Source organism: Chaetura pelagica, unplaced genomic scaffold (assembly GCF_000747805.2).
Source record: "Chaetura pelagica isolate M959 unplaced genomic scaffold, ChaPel_1.0 scaffold260, whole genome shotgun sequence".
Classification (NCBI taxonomy): Eukaryota; Metazoa; Chordata; class Aves; order Apodiformes; family Apodidae; genus Chaetura; species Chaetura pelagica.
This window is the reverse complement of record NW_009951940.1, coordinates 1463067-1476990: the sequence shown is the minus strand read 5'-3', so window position 1 is coordinate 1476990 and position 13924 is coordinate 1463067. Positions and strand designations below refer to the sequence as shown.

The window sequence follows — 13924 nt, the reverse complement described above, 5'->3', positions numbered from 1 at the left end:
GGAAGCTGTGGCTGCCCCATCCCTGGCAGTGTTGAAGGGCAAGTTGGATGGGGCTTGGAGCAACCTGGTCTGGTGGGAGGTGTCCCTGCCCATGCAGGGGGTTGGAACTGGATGATCTTTAAGGTCCCTTCCAACCCAAACCATTCTAGGATTCTATGATTCCACCCTCTATGACTGACAATATACATGGTGTGTTACTGACCACCAGCCATGCCTGTAACTGCTGCTGACATCTTCACAGATATAGACACTATCTTTCACCTCATCCTCATTTTCTCTTGAAGGAAATGGAAGGACAGAAGGGGTGATTCTTTGGCAGGAGCCAGCTACTCTAGTTCTCTTTGTTGCCTCTTTTATCAGCCAAAAAAGAAAAAATAACCCACTGTAACACAGAAGTAATGGGCTCATAATGGACATAGAGCTTGATGCCTTTGATTTTCTGGCTTTCTTTCCTGAAACATCTGCTAGTAAAAACAGTTCCCTGAGAGAGCTCAGCAAAAGGACTGTCTTCCTCCAAAATAAGTGCAATTGCAGATATAATTCAGAGCTGGAAAAACACATAGGGAGCCAAAATGTTATCCAGAAATAATTCAGTGGTTTCAAATATAGTTAGGCATTTCCCTGTGAATAAGAAAAACTAGCAGCCAGGATTATGATGAGAACTAATGGAGGGTCTCAAGACCCAAGGTTGAGTAGTTGAAGTAGCAAGTTGAAGTAGCAACATAACTTGCTCCAGTGTGGTCCATAAAAAAGCTGACTTACATTTTTAAGGACCTATGGACCTGAACGTGGTGTAGTAGGTTACACATGAAGTTATTTGCTGCAGTTAATAGCATTAATAATAGATAATACAATGCAATAAATGTTATACTATGCTATGCCACACCATAATAAATAAAGCACAAACCCAAGAAGAAGGAAAACTGTCCAACATCCCTCCTGGGTTCAGAGCAGTGTGAGGAAGGACTGCATTGTGGTCACTTCCACAGGGAAATTTCTTGCCTGGCAAGAAAACAAAGCAGAGCCTGCAATAGGAATGCCTGTTTTGGGACCCTGTGGGAGCAGGAGGACAGAAACTAGAATCTTTACCTCTGTATTAATTATTTCTTATTTTTCTTCCCCCTCAGTCCTAATGTTGTTTTTATGCAGCTATTTGCATTTATTAAATATAATTTATTTCAGATAACTCAGAAGGAAAATAAACATCTGAACATCTTTTGCTAATGAAAATGAAAACAAATATGACAACAAAATTGGTAATGATAAAAAAAATACTATATCTAACCAAGGCAGAATATCAATCCTGCTGTTTCTGACTCACATTCAATCTTATGAAGTGACAGAATGAAGCTTTTTTAAAAAATATATTCACAAACAAAGCACTAACAATCAAATTACAAGAAAAGTATTTTTAAAAAATAAATCACTACCAACTCACACAAGGAAAAGTCCCAGTGATGTCAAGCATTTTACTCCTTTCAGGAATAAAGCAGAAGATTCTCCCCACTGCACAGGGTCTTCTAAAGACAGAGAAAGCAGTGGGCATGAGCCAGGCTGGGAGAGCACTTCTGCCACCACAAGTGCTGCCCAAGCCAGCTCTACAAATGCCTTCCCATGTCATCCTATTTGCCAGCCCCATGAAAAGGAGGATGCCAGGGCAAAAGGTGACTAATCAAAAACTCACTCTGAAAAACTCATAGCTACAGGAAGGACAAGTGAAGTAAATGTCAATTATTTTTTTTCCCCCATCTATTTTCTCAAATAAAAATATTAATGGACAAAGGGGAGTCAGGAATAAAAAGTGCTTGGGCGTATATTTACTGCATTTGCAGCCAGTGACAATCAAGTGCCTTAACTTGGTCTCACCATGACTGACAAGAAAAGCTGAGTGAAAGCCAGAAAAAAATCTTTCACCTCTCCAGATACAAGTGGAGAATCAGAATCACTTCCATCACTTAGCATCAGTTATTTGCTGATGCTCACAGCTCTCTGCCAGCACAACAGCACAGTTGCAGGCAAGAAACAAACAGTGTTCTTCATTCTCAGAGGCAGCTAAGCACTATGTACAGGACTTCCAGGGCAACTATGTTACATGATGCTCTAAAATAAATTCAATTATTAAACAACACCATATGCCACTTCCCTCCAGCTGTACACAGAGCATACAGCTCTTTTGTTAAAAATAAATAAATAAAAAATCAAAACCTGCTGGAGTAAATAGCATTTTTAGATGTCACTAAAAAGCTTCCTTCTTTGCTGCAATACAGAGTGATAGTGTAATTATAAGCTTTGGTAAACTTTAACTTCCTCTCTGAGCACTCGTTCAACATGTCTCTCATTTCACTCTCCCACCCACTAAATACCTGTGTGTGTAAGTTCTCAGCTCCACATTTCTTCCTGCAAGCTCACTCACTCAAAGCCAGCAGCAGCTGCTCTGCAGCTAAGATGCACATTCCACACAAACATCACTGCCTGGTCTCCCACTGCAGCCCCAAGAACTCAGAGCCAGGAGGGCACATCTCACACTAGCAATGGCTGAATTATTTTTCTTCCCACATCTCCCCTTTCCATGTCTGGGAACAGCATTCCCAACCCCATGCTCAAGCAGCCTTGCAGTACCACTACTTGTTCTGCTGCTCCCTTTGCCCTCTGGGCAGCAGCTGGATGCTCAGCAGGGCACATCACCTCCCTGCCCTGGAATTTACTATCAGACAGTCCTTCTACCAGCCCAGCTGAATCCTTCATCCTTACCCTGATCATCCCCTGCCTCAATTGCTGCAACTCCTTCCTACCTGGCATCCAGTTCCTTCCTTTCCATCCTGTTCTAATCACAGCTGGTAAAATTAGCTTCCCAGTCTGACAATCTGGAAACATCCTTCCCTTCTTCCCAAGGTATATAAACTTTTACCATCCCCTCCCACCCAACACATCATGTACAACAGCACGTGCATGTTCCTGGCTCTGCACTGATCCCTGCCTTTTACCTGGGATTCATTTCTCATTGTGACCCTTTGCTCTTTCTTTGAGCCACCAAACCCACAGCCTTTATTTTCTCCTCACTTTGTTCTTATTGCTCCTCTGTTATCTTCCTTCAGACTTCCACAGTTGAAACTGCAGAGTATCCCTTACTCCAAGGTTTTTCATAAAGCACTTTTCCTTACATGAAAAGCTCAAGAATTTCCAGACAAATTGCTTTACATAAAAAAGTGGAAACACTTAACCTGTTATAATCTTAAAACCAGTGCTTTATAACAAGAATTTGTTTCTAAAACCTCTTCCTATTTTTCTCCTTTACAGAAATCATTACCTGGATAACTTTCAGTGTTTCCTATGGGGTTTTTCTTATTTGGGATTGATATTAAGGAACATTGGCAACAAGTCTTGGCAATTTAAAAGCAATTTCAGGTACTCTAACATCCGTAAGATACACACTCTCTGGTATTCATCTTTTACAACCTTCATAATAGCACCATCTGTTAGGACCATTTCTGGATTCACCTTTATGCTTAATTTGTAAAAATTAGAAAAAGGAAAAAAAACATGCTAAGAGAACAGAAGCCTCCAGTGTCACTATTTGACTTTGGAGTTTGAAGGGGGAGATGCCAAAATCTTCTAAAAATACCACTCCCTCTTCACTCTCTACCTCTGTTTCCCTGGTTTTGAAACAGATTCCATATGGAAGGGAGCTATTACAAGTGCTATTTCCCCAGAGGAATTCTCAGGGAGGATCAGAGCTCCGGACATCGCATGGAATTTGGCAAACTAAATATGGTTGCTCAGGTGGGAAAAAGGGTATGTAGAAAAGAGAAGACATAAAACAGCCTCTGCAAGGAGAAAGGTCCCTGAGGAGCTGAGATCAGAAATTGTGCTTCCAAAACTGAATGAAAGAGAAAGGAGGAAGTGGAATTATGGTCTCTAAGCTAGAGACAAATACATTTTAAAAGCCATAACTAAGGCAATGCTACTAAAATAAAGATAATTGTTAAAAGAGACAAACAAACAAAAAAAGGTTCCCTACAGAGAACATGGAGGTAAGAAAAGCATGAAAGGATAACATACAGTTATAAGGCTTCCAGAGGAGAGAGCCTATTAAAAACTGAAGCATTCCATTCTCATTCTGGCTGGTAAGAAATACACTGAACAGTAGATACAAGATCACCCACCAACTTAGGGTGAAGAGGCTGGAAATAAAAACCAAGTAATATTCTTAGGGATTCAGCACACCTTTATTTGGTGCCCCTTAAAAATTATGAACAGGTTTCTCAGAATGAAGAGAAGGTAAAGAAGAAAAACACAAAAACTGGAACCCAGCATGGCTGTGATAAAAAACAATTTTAGCTGATAAAGCTTCCAATGCTAAAATGAAGAACTGGATGCTATCTGACAAAAATCTCTTTAGTCCCGGAATTAAAGCACAAGCAGTTCTAAAACTTAACAGAGAAACAAAAGAGAAACCATGTGTCTTTAAAAGCAGAAGACAACGGAGAGAAAATAACAGGATTTTAAGCTTAAGGAAGAAAGTGACAATGAGACCAGTCGATTCATTAGGAATAGCAAGAAATATCTGATAATTAATTCAGAATAAATAGTAGGTTTTGGACATGTTTTATAAAGATTATGTGAAACAGAAACATCTCCTTCTCACAAAAGACAACTCTCCTATAGATCAACACCAGTTTCAGTATGAAAAAAATGAGAGGATGAGTCTGGATAATCCAATTATATGTGAGTTCATATCTGAATTTTACATGCTTTAAAAGACCTTTAAATCTTTAGAAGTCGGTTTCTTTTATAAAGTCTGGCAAAGTAAAAAAATTTCAGTCTCCCACAACTAAGAAAGGACAGTTGTACTTAGAAACAGGAATAATGGCTTGTTATAGAAAACTGTTGATAAAAATGTCGATGCAGAGATGTTTACCAAAATACCAACAGATAGCATGAAAGTTCTACTAATTGGATTTATGCACTTAGAAAAGGATTTATGGTAGACAAAAAGACCCTGTAAGTAATTGTAGGAAGTTCTTTAAGCTGCTATGAAACATGCACAAAAAAATTACTCACTGTGATATAGGCACTGAAAAGTACAAGTGTTTTTAAAGACTAATTAAATAAATCTGTCAAAGAAAGTTCAGCATGACCTGATAAACACAAAACTGTGGATACAACCTCTGGCTGAAGAAGTGCCAAGGATGTGTTTTTTCCAAAACTAGAAGGGCACATATTTGGGTATGTGTTAATTTAGATTTGACATGTTATTATTCCCTAAAAAAGACTCCTGCTACTGGCCACTGTCAGAGAAAAAAAAATATAATTAAAAATATATATTTATGTATTTATGTATTTATATATTTATGCACTTTTATATATGTTGGGTTAGGGTGGGATTTCTGGTTTCACCTAAACCAGATCTTGATACAGTTACTCTTTCTAGACCCCAAAAAACTCAAGAGAGAGTGCTCAAGTGCCCTCTGAGACCATTTCTTTTCAAGTGTAACTTATGGGCACCTGTTTCTCATTTGCAGAAAGGCCCTAGATCTGCTGGCTGGAAATACCAGAGGCCAAGGTGAGACTTTCTGAAATGTCATATCCCACTGTCACAGACATAGGGAAACACTACTGAGCAGTTCTGCATGAAAGTAATGGAATCATGGAATTATCAGAGTTGGAAGGGACCTCTAGAGATCATCTGCTTCTACTGCCTTCCTAAAGCAGGATCCCCCAGAGCACATTACCCAGGGCTGCATCCAGGTGGGTTTGGAATATCTCCAGAGAAGGAGACTCCACACCCTCCCCCGGCAGCCTGTCCCAGGGCTCTGTCACCCTCACTGTAAAGAAGTTTTTCCTCATATTTAAATGGAATGTCCTCTGTTCCAGCTTGTGCCCATTGCCCCTTGTCCTGTCACTGGGAACTACTGAATGGATACAAATGTGGATAATGGCTTTTTATTTATGGGTGGGAACAAGAGAGAGAACTAAAATGGCAGAAGGGCATCTCAGTTCTGAAAAGTTCAGATAATTCTGACTAGAAATTACATTAAAACTCACTCTCTTTTTAATGTGCCTTCTCATCCTTCTGATCTTGTATCTCTCTACTAACAGTTCTAAGGAATGATCTGATGCTTTGTGGGCCAAACCTTTGTGGAGAGAAATCTTACTAAGAAAAATATAAAATAACCTAAGTTGGATAAAATCTTTATTTTTTCAGTGCCTTCCAAGTAAAAATGACAAATAAATATGCCAGGCCTTTACAGACCCCTTTTTGAGGGACTGAAATGCACAAAGCAATGATTATTTTTATTTGCTGCTTGACTACAAACTTCACACGTGTAAAAGGGATGAGCTCCTTCCCTCTCTGAAAAGTTTCTTTATGCTACTTTCTAAGAAATCCTCAGAGCCAAAAGCACATCTCAACACCATCTGTCATAGTAGCCAACTTTCTGGGTTGCAAAGACTGAAATCCAGCCTGGCTTTGTGGTTTCAGGCACTTTGAAAAAGATCCCAAATGTGCTGAGGGTTTCAATGTCTTTGTTACCTAACACAGAAAGTGTCAACTGGAAAACAATGCATAAAACTCATCATTTGTCACCCCACACAAACATCTGTCTCTAGCCACATGACCTTGCAATAACCCCTATTCCCTGTGAACACTGGAAAACATGCAAGTTTTCTCTTTCTTCCCAAAATGCAGTCCAGTACAAAAAAACTCCATATCTCTCCTTTTTATTTTTTCTCCTATTGAACTTCCAGCATAGAAAATAACTAAAAGTTGTTGGGGTTTTTTTAAGAGAGTAGGCTCATCAGGTTTCCCATTTTGGCTGAAGGATAGCAGGATAGAGTCACTAGCCCTGAGCAAATTTCCAAACCATTGCTGGCAAAAAGCTGAGAAACCATTTCAGATGGCCTGAGCAGATCCAGCACACCAAGGGGCCATCAGCCCCTAATGTAAATGATGTACAACAGGAAGAAGTGGAGACAATGACACACAAGGTATCTAAACAACTTGCAGCAGAGCTGAGCCCAACAAAGGGATTTCCATTTTGTTTTTATTAGAGCTGCAGCTATTCTTTGCTTTATTCAAATCTCCCACATGCCACCAGGCAAGGGCTTACCCAAGAAACATGTGTAGTCACTGCTTAATATTACACATTTTCATGTGAGATGCAAATCCATTGGGATGCACAGGGTGACAGATTCACTCCACCCAAAAGATTTCCCTGGGCTCTTCCAATCTGATCTCATGGTCGTGTGTTGAAAAGCAATCTAAATGCACCCTAAATCAGTAGCTCTGCTGTGACAGTCAAGATCTGGAAGTTTATTGCACTGCCCATGGCAAGGAACAGCTAAGGCACCCAAGCAGTAATCTTGTCCACATAAAAAACCCACATCCCCTCCACAGAAGCATTTTGACAAGCACCATTTACACAGCACAAATATGTCTGATGGCAAAGGTTTCCCTCTAGGCGTTGGATGAGTCAGCCGACAGAGGCCAGTTTTTTCTCTGTGGGAACTTTATCAAGGTTTATGGCCTCTCTACCAGATATCACAGCCAATCTCTATGCCCACACACTTTGGGTGCTAGTTACCACGTTGAACATGACACATCCAGATCTACATATAAAAATCTGCCTGTAAACCTACTTGGGGATAAAAACAGAAACTGACTGTTAATCAAGACAATGGAAAGAGGAATAACCTGGGATATAAATTCGTTACTGGAAAGAAAGGAAGGGGAGAGATTTTCTGAATCTAAATTTTGTCCTTTTCCTAGTCATTACTGCTTGAATTCTAACACCTGGATCTTTGTAAAGCAGTTCAAGGAGTCACCAGCAGGGACAGCCTTCCTCATGAAATGGGAATTTCTCAGCCTGTAGACTAAAAGAGCTCATTTGAGATCTTCACCTTGCCCTCACCTCATTAGTTCCACTCATCACATTGCCAGACATAAACTTATACTGTCACAGACGAAGCAGGGTCTGAATGAACCCCCTCATTTGGGTTTCCCTAGGAATTTGCATGTAAACAAGTAGGAAAGCTGGGATAAAAACCCAGCAACTTTGAGACATTGTTAAACAAGCTGTGACCTTCAAGGCATGACACTGACACAAATGCCACTCCTGAAAAATGAACTCTGTAGTTTCTGAGCAAAAAATAGTTCTCCATTCTTTAAAAGGCATTCAGTAGTGCTTTTACAATTAAAATAGCTCAAGTGCAGCACATGCAGGAAGATTGGACACTAAACATTGGACACATAAACCACCCAACGTATCACTGGAGTGAGGGCAGCTTTGGAAAGCTGAACCTACTTGTCAAACTTGATAGTAGGGCACTAAACCTTGGCCAAAACACACTCTTATCAGACAAGTTTCACAAGTTTTTTGTCTGACAGTTACAACAATTCTTTGTTTTCACATGAAATGCATAAAATGGTGTGAAGCTGCAGTGCTCGTAGCTTATTTTCAGCTAATTCAAAGCATCCAACAAAAAAGGCTGCAGAGATGAATCAACTATATAAGTTGTTTTAAACCAGTGGTGAGATCCGGCAATTGATAAAAATCTAAACCAAACACCAATGACTGACAGAAAACCTGAGAAGGAGTTCTCTCAAAAACTGAAATTGTAGAACATACTGAAACAAAATCCTTTTTCTCTTACTTGTAAGTCGAAGCTCTGGAGGAGATGACCCTTCACTAACCCTTCACTAACTTGCTGTACTTACAAAGAAAGAATGTTTTGGCTTTTCATATGAGGCTAAAGCACATCTAAGACTGAAAGTCTACAAAGTTGAAAGGAAACACATGGCTGTTTTAAACTGTTACTAGCCTAACTCAACTCTATCATTAGCTTAACTCAGAGGTTAACACATTTCATATTTCAAATTGCCCAGTCATAGCTGCTACAGGCATGCTGAACAAATATCATATAAATCACAGAACCTGACATGATTTAATAGAAAAAGCTGCTAAAATGACCTATAAATATAATGTAAAACAATGCATCAACTGGCATTGCCACTTTCTTGGAAAGAGTGGAAGAAATTAGGACAGTTGTTCAGTGCCTCTTTCCAGTTTTTTACATGACCATGGGATGAATATTCAACACTTAAACCCAGGGAACCAATCCCACATTCAGTGTTTTACATGTAAGCTATAATTCAATAATAAGTTGAGATGCAGAGCAAGACTCCAGCACCTTCCCCTGTTCTAATCATCTCAGATCTGTCTGAAGCAACAGTTCACCTCTTTGACAAGTGCACTTACAGTTATTTTAAAATCACTTTTTTGAAACCCAGCAGTTCTGGAAACACATTTTGCTTTGAATCTCATTCCCTCTTTGCTGGGGGAGGCAGAATTTAATATTTATGATCTCTGCTCCTGTAAGGGAGTATTTGCATTTCTTCTGATACGTGTTACTGGGTTAATCATCTTTTCTTTCTCAAAATGTAAGTATCTTTTGTTCCTACAAAGCAACGAAGGAGTGTTACTCATCTTCATAATTAATCTTGAATTTTAATTAAACCTATAAACTGAACATGTCAAATGTTTGTCATTTTCAAAGCAGCATAAAAATTACACTTAATAATACATGTTACTTACTCACATATTGCCCTGGGCTACATTGCAGCCACAGTATCTATAATAAGATCCTTACTCTATTTTATCCAATATTAGTATGATTTATTATGTTATAATAAATGCAGTTTATCCACTCCTCTATACCACCAGCAGCACAAAAATAAATTCCATTGTAGAACATGCTGATGTGTTCTGTGCAGTACATTGTGAAACAATGAGTTTGCAACAGCCTATACATCCTTTCCCTTATCTTCCTGAACTCTGTGCAACAAACAAAATGCCCTATTTATGCATCTCTTCCTCTGCAGGCAGACTAGTCAAATGAACAACTCACATGAATAAACAGAAGGATATAAGAAAGAGGCTGAAAGACTGCAGATGGAATTAGCCTTTCCCATGGTATCTGAGCATTGAATAAAAGTATATGGTGTGAAGGACACTGGAGATGAAAACCTGAGTCTGCTCTGAAAAATATCCCTAGAAAAACAGCCCTATGACTTTCCATGCTGAGTCCATAATGCCACACTTAACACATCAGTTCTGCTTTCCTAAACAATTCAGTGCTTCATGATTAATCCAAGAATTAAAAAGGATCTAAAAGTCCCCCTGCATGATCATCCTCTCATACAGCATCACCAACAGTAAAGATCTCACAAACCCAGGGCTACAACAGTCAGATCACACAGCCCTGCAGTTCTTACTGCCTCCAAGTGATTTGCAAACAAAATGCCCCAAAATATCACCAAATACCATCCATGTTGGGGGAAAGAAATCCACTCCTCAGATACAACAGTGCCAAGAAAAGAATTGTCCAAGAGTCAAAGGACTAACCCAAGGCTGAAGAAAATACAAGATGTCACTGTGTCCTCACATTCCAAATACAGGTTAACTTCTACAGCTTTGCCTTTGCTAACCAAAAATAGATCATGTAAATGAATTATTCACTTATGTAGTTCCTCTATTCCCTTACACAATTTCTTTCTTGGGAACATGGCAAGAACCCCACTAGTGCTTATAACGCGAGATGTCGTGATGGGTACAATCCAGGAAACTGCCCTGAAGGGAACAAAAGAACATGTTTTTCAACAATCCCAGCACAGTCCTCTCAGCAGGGTTATACAAACCTCCTGATGGTGCTGCCTTCCCTGGCTGTCCCTGGGGAACTGGCTTCCAGGGTGCCCAGAAATAAGAAGCAGAACATTTTGCCACTCAAGCCAGCAGACAGAACTATACGAAGAGCAGAGCCATGAGCAAGATTTGAAGAGTGGCATGAAGTTCCTTTCTAGGTAACTGGGTGAAATCAGGTATTTGGTTCTTCTGTCTGATATAGTAACTCCAGCTGGCTTAAACAGCAGTCAGCTCCCTCCACACTAGCATGTGGACATGCCAATGACATTGGACTTTTTATTACATTTGTCTGTAGGGCAGGAGAACACAGCACATTAACATGGCAATATGTGGCTCTGAGTGATTAGTGCTTTCATTTGTGTTTTGATAACCTTTGTAGAAATGTAAACATGTAAGATTTTTCATCAATAGTGAGAAAAAACAGAGTTTTTTCCCCCAGGTCTGAGATTAATAAATTAAATATGGCTTTAGATATGTTAATATAAAGCACCTGGGTTTACCCTGTTAAAAAGTGAGATGAACAGCAGACAGGCCTTTATTCAGTTTGCATGATTCCAGCCTTCTGAAAGGCCAGAGTTTAGAAACACTAAGCAAGATCCAAGACACCACCTGATTCACAACTTTAACAAACGTGTTGTTCCATTACACAGATACTGATGGACTCTATTTTACAATAAGTATTATAGAAGCTTCTTGACAGTGATCAGCTTGCAAGCTGGTAATCAAAGAGAAACAAGTATAACCACCAAATCTATAAAGAAGCATTTTTACAATCAGATAAGTGCCAGAGCAAAGCATGATCTTGCCAAAGTCACAGAGATGAGGACAATCATACAACAGATGGACAGTCTTACAGAAGAAAAATAATAATCCAACTAGACCCCTTCCTCTATGGATTAACAAAGTGCTTAAGTCGAGGTGGCCATATGAAAGCACTTTAATTTGCATGCTTTGGAATTTCAGTGACACACATGATTTGCAGAATTATCATAATATCCATAACTAGCCCTTGGAAAGCCACTGAAATACTATAATTTGAAGAAAAAAAAAATGCAGGCATGGCCTTATATCCAAATAAGACTACAATAAACAAAAAGAGAACAAAATGAGTGGTAAGTGTTTTAACACCAGAAGCAGATGAACATGCCTATGGGTAGGAATAAGAGGGAAAAAAGAGAATTAAACTTAGGCTGACAAAAGTGTTATTTCTCCTGCACTTTCAAATGCACTTCCTGATCCAGGGTCCAAATACCAGAAATTACAAGCTTGTCCTAGTTGTGGCAGTGAAGATGCAGTGAAGAAACCCCAGAAGAGGAGACACTGCTGGAGATCAAGGGAGGTTGGAGGGAGAAGGGATTCTCTGCTGCCAGATGCTTTGGGTAGATTTTTTTACTTGCTCCAAGTGATATTCAGGCATCCTCCGTTGAGCACAGAGACACATGACACATCTGTTCACTCAGATCTCAAAATGATAATTCAAACTTACATCCTTACATAAAGGCTTGGCCTCCTCTTCTTCCAGCATTTCCCAAACTTCCTCTAGGAGGCTGTGCCAGGTAGATTTGAGGAGATGCCTCAAAGCACTTTTGCTCAGTTATTTAATCCAGCTGGTTGTGGTCTTCTGAGACCACCTCAGCACATTCATCATTTATTGCTATTGATACACCTTGACTAGATATAAAACTTCTCCTCAATATCTTAATGACATAAAAAGACTGCTCTGCATAATCATTTCCGTGGGAAGATTCCTATTGTCTAGTAATTAATGTATTATGCACAATCTGATGATTTCTACAGCAGGAACAACACAGGAGAGTCTTTTGGACACTCCATCCGGGCTGTCAGTCAAGCTTGTTGGGCACATTAGGACCTGCTGGGCAAAGTGCTCCTTTCACAACAGTCGTGCCACAACATGGCAAGTGACAACCTTGAGTGAAAATTCATGCAGAACAAAATCAAGCATCTGCAAAAAGGCTAAAAAATGGGTTCCATCTTTGCTACAGCTATCACACCAACACAGCAAAGTATGAATTGCTGTAAATTCTTGTAGTTGATACGTTTGATTGGGCATTTAGTAGTGTAGAACCAGAGCTATTTTAATCATCTGTCTTAAATAATTCTTCTAAAAGAATTAAAAGGCCAATGACCACAGAAAAACAAAAACAAAAACCCAGTACAAGAAGCATATACACCTGTATAACTTAAATTACTTTTTCGCTCCTTAGATATTCATTTGGAACAAGCAAGCCAACACTTCTAATGACAAAATCGGTTTGTTTTCTTTTTCTCCTACAGAAGATACTGAGTAAGGATGCTAGAATGATGATTCACTTCAAGAGAAGCAGATGGATGTTTTTGGTCTGATTATCTGATGTTGCACCACATACCAATGCTGATTAACTATTACCACTTAGCATATGAAAAGCCAAAGTCCAGAAGCACAGCCCATTCATTACTTTGCTAGTTAACATGTACTTCAACTGAATATTTAAAAAATGCTGCTTCCTAGAGGTGATGGATATGAAGGAGTGATCATCAATTTACAGGCCTAATTATGCTTACTCTTCTGTAATGAGAAGAGAGGTAGAATTAAGGAAATGTTTCCCCTTCATGCACAAAACCATGCAGAAGGAATGCAACACCAAACACAAGTTTCCACTTACTGTTCTACCTTGAGAAATGTCAGACAATAGATACACACACACATAGATACATACCAAAATTGTCCTTAAAACCTTTTTCTCCTCTCCTGTTTCTTTGTCTTCCACAATGAAACTATTCTGTACTGTGAGAACATCTAACTGGTAAAAATACTCCTTTACTCTGAGGGTAACAGAGCACTGGAACAGGCTGCCTTTGGGAGTTTGTGGAGTCTCCATCCCTGGAGATATTCAAAACCCACCTGGATGTGTTCCTGAGTAATCTGCTCTAGGGGATCCTGCTCTACCAGGGGGGTTGGATTAGATGATCTCCAGAGGTACCTTCCAACCTTGATCACTCTGTGATTCTGTGACCAGGATAGCAATAGCTTCAGTTCCTCTTCCTCAACAGCTGAGGCAAACTAAGTTTTTCTACTAAATGTCTATGATAGCCCATGAAAATTAGACTGATTTTATAGGGAACAGTGATGAGTAAGGCCTGTGCCAATGGACACCAGCATTATATTCATCATGAATAACCACGGGCTCTAAAACAAGTGTACTGCAGCTTTCTCCTCCCCTCCA

General features: G+C 39.5%; 1 protein-coding gene across 1 annotated transcript in view; it reads right to left on the bottom strand.

Moving 5' to 3' along the window:
- TRAPPC9 (trafficking protein particle complex 9) overlaps nt 1-13924 on the bottom strand; it is a 453230-nt gene that overhangs the window by 132541 nt on the left and 306765 nt on the right. The window lies entirely within an intron of this gene.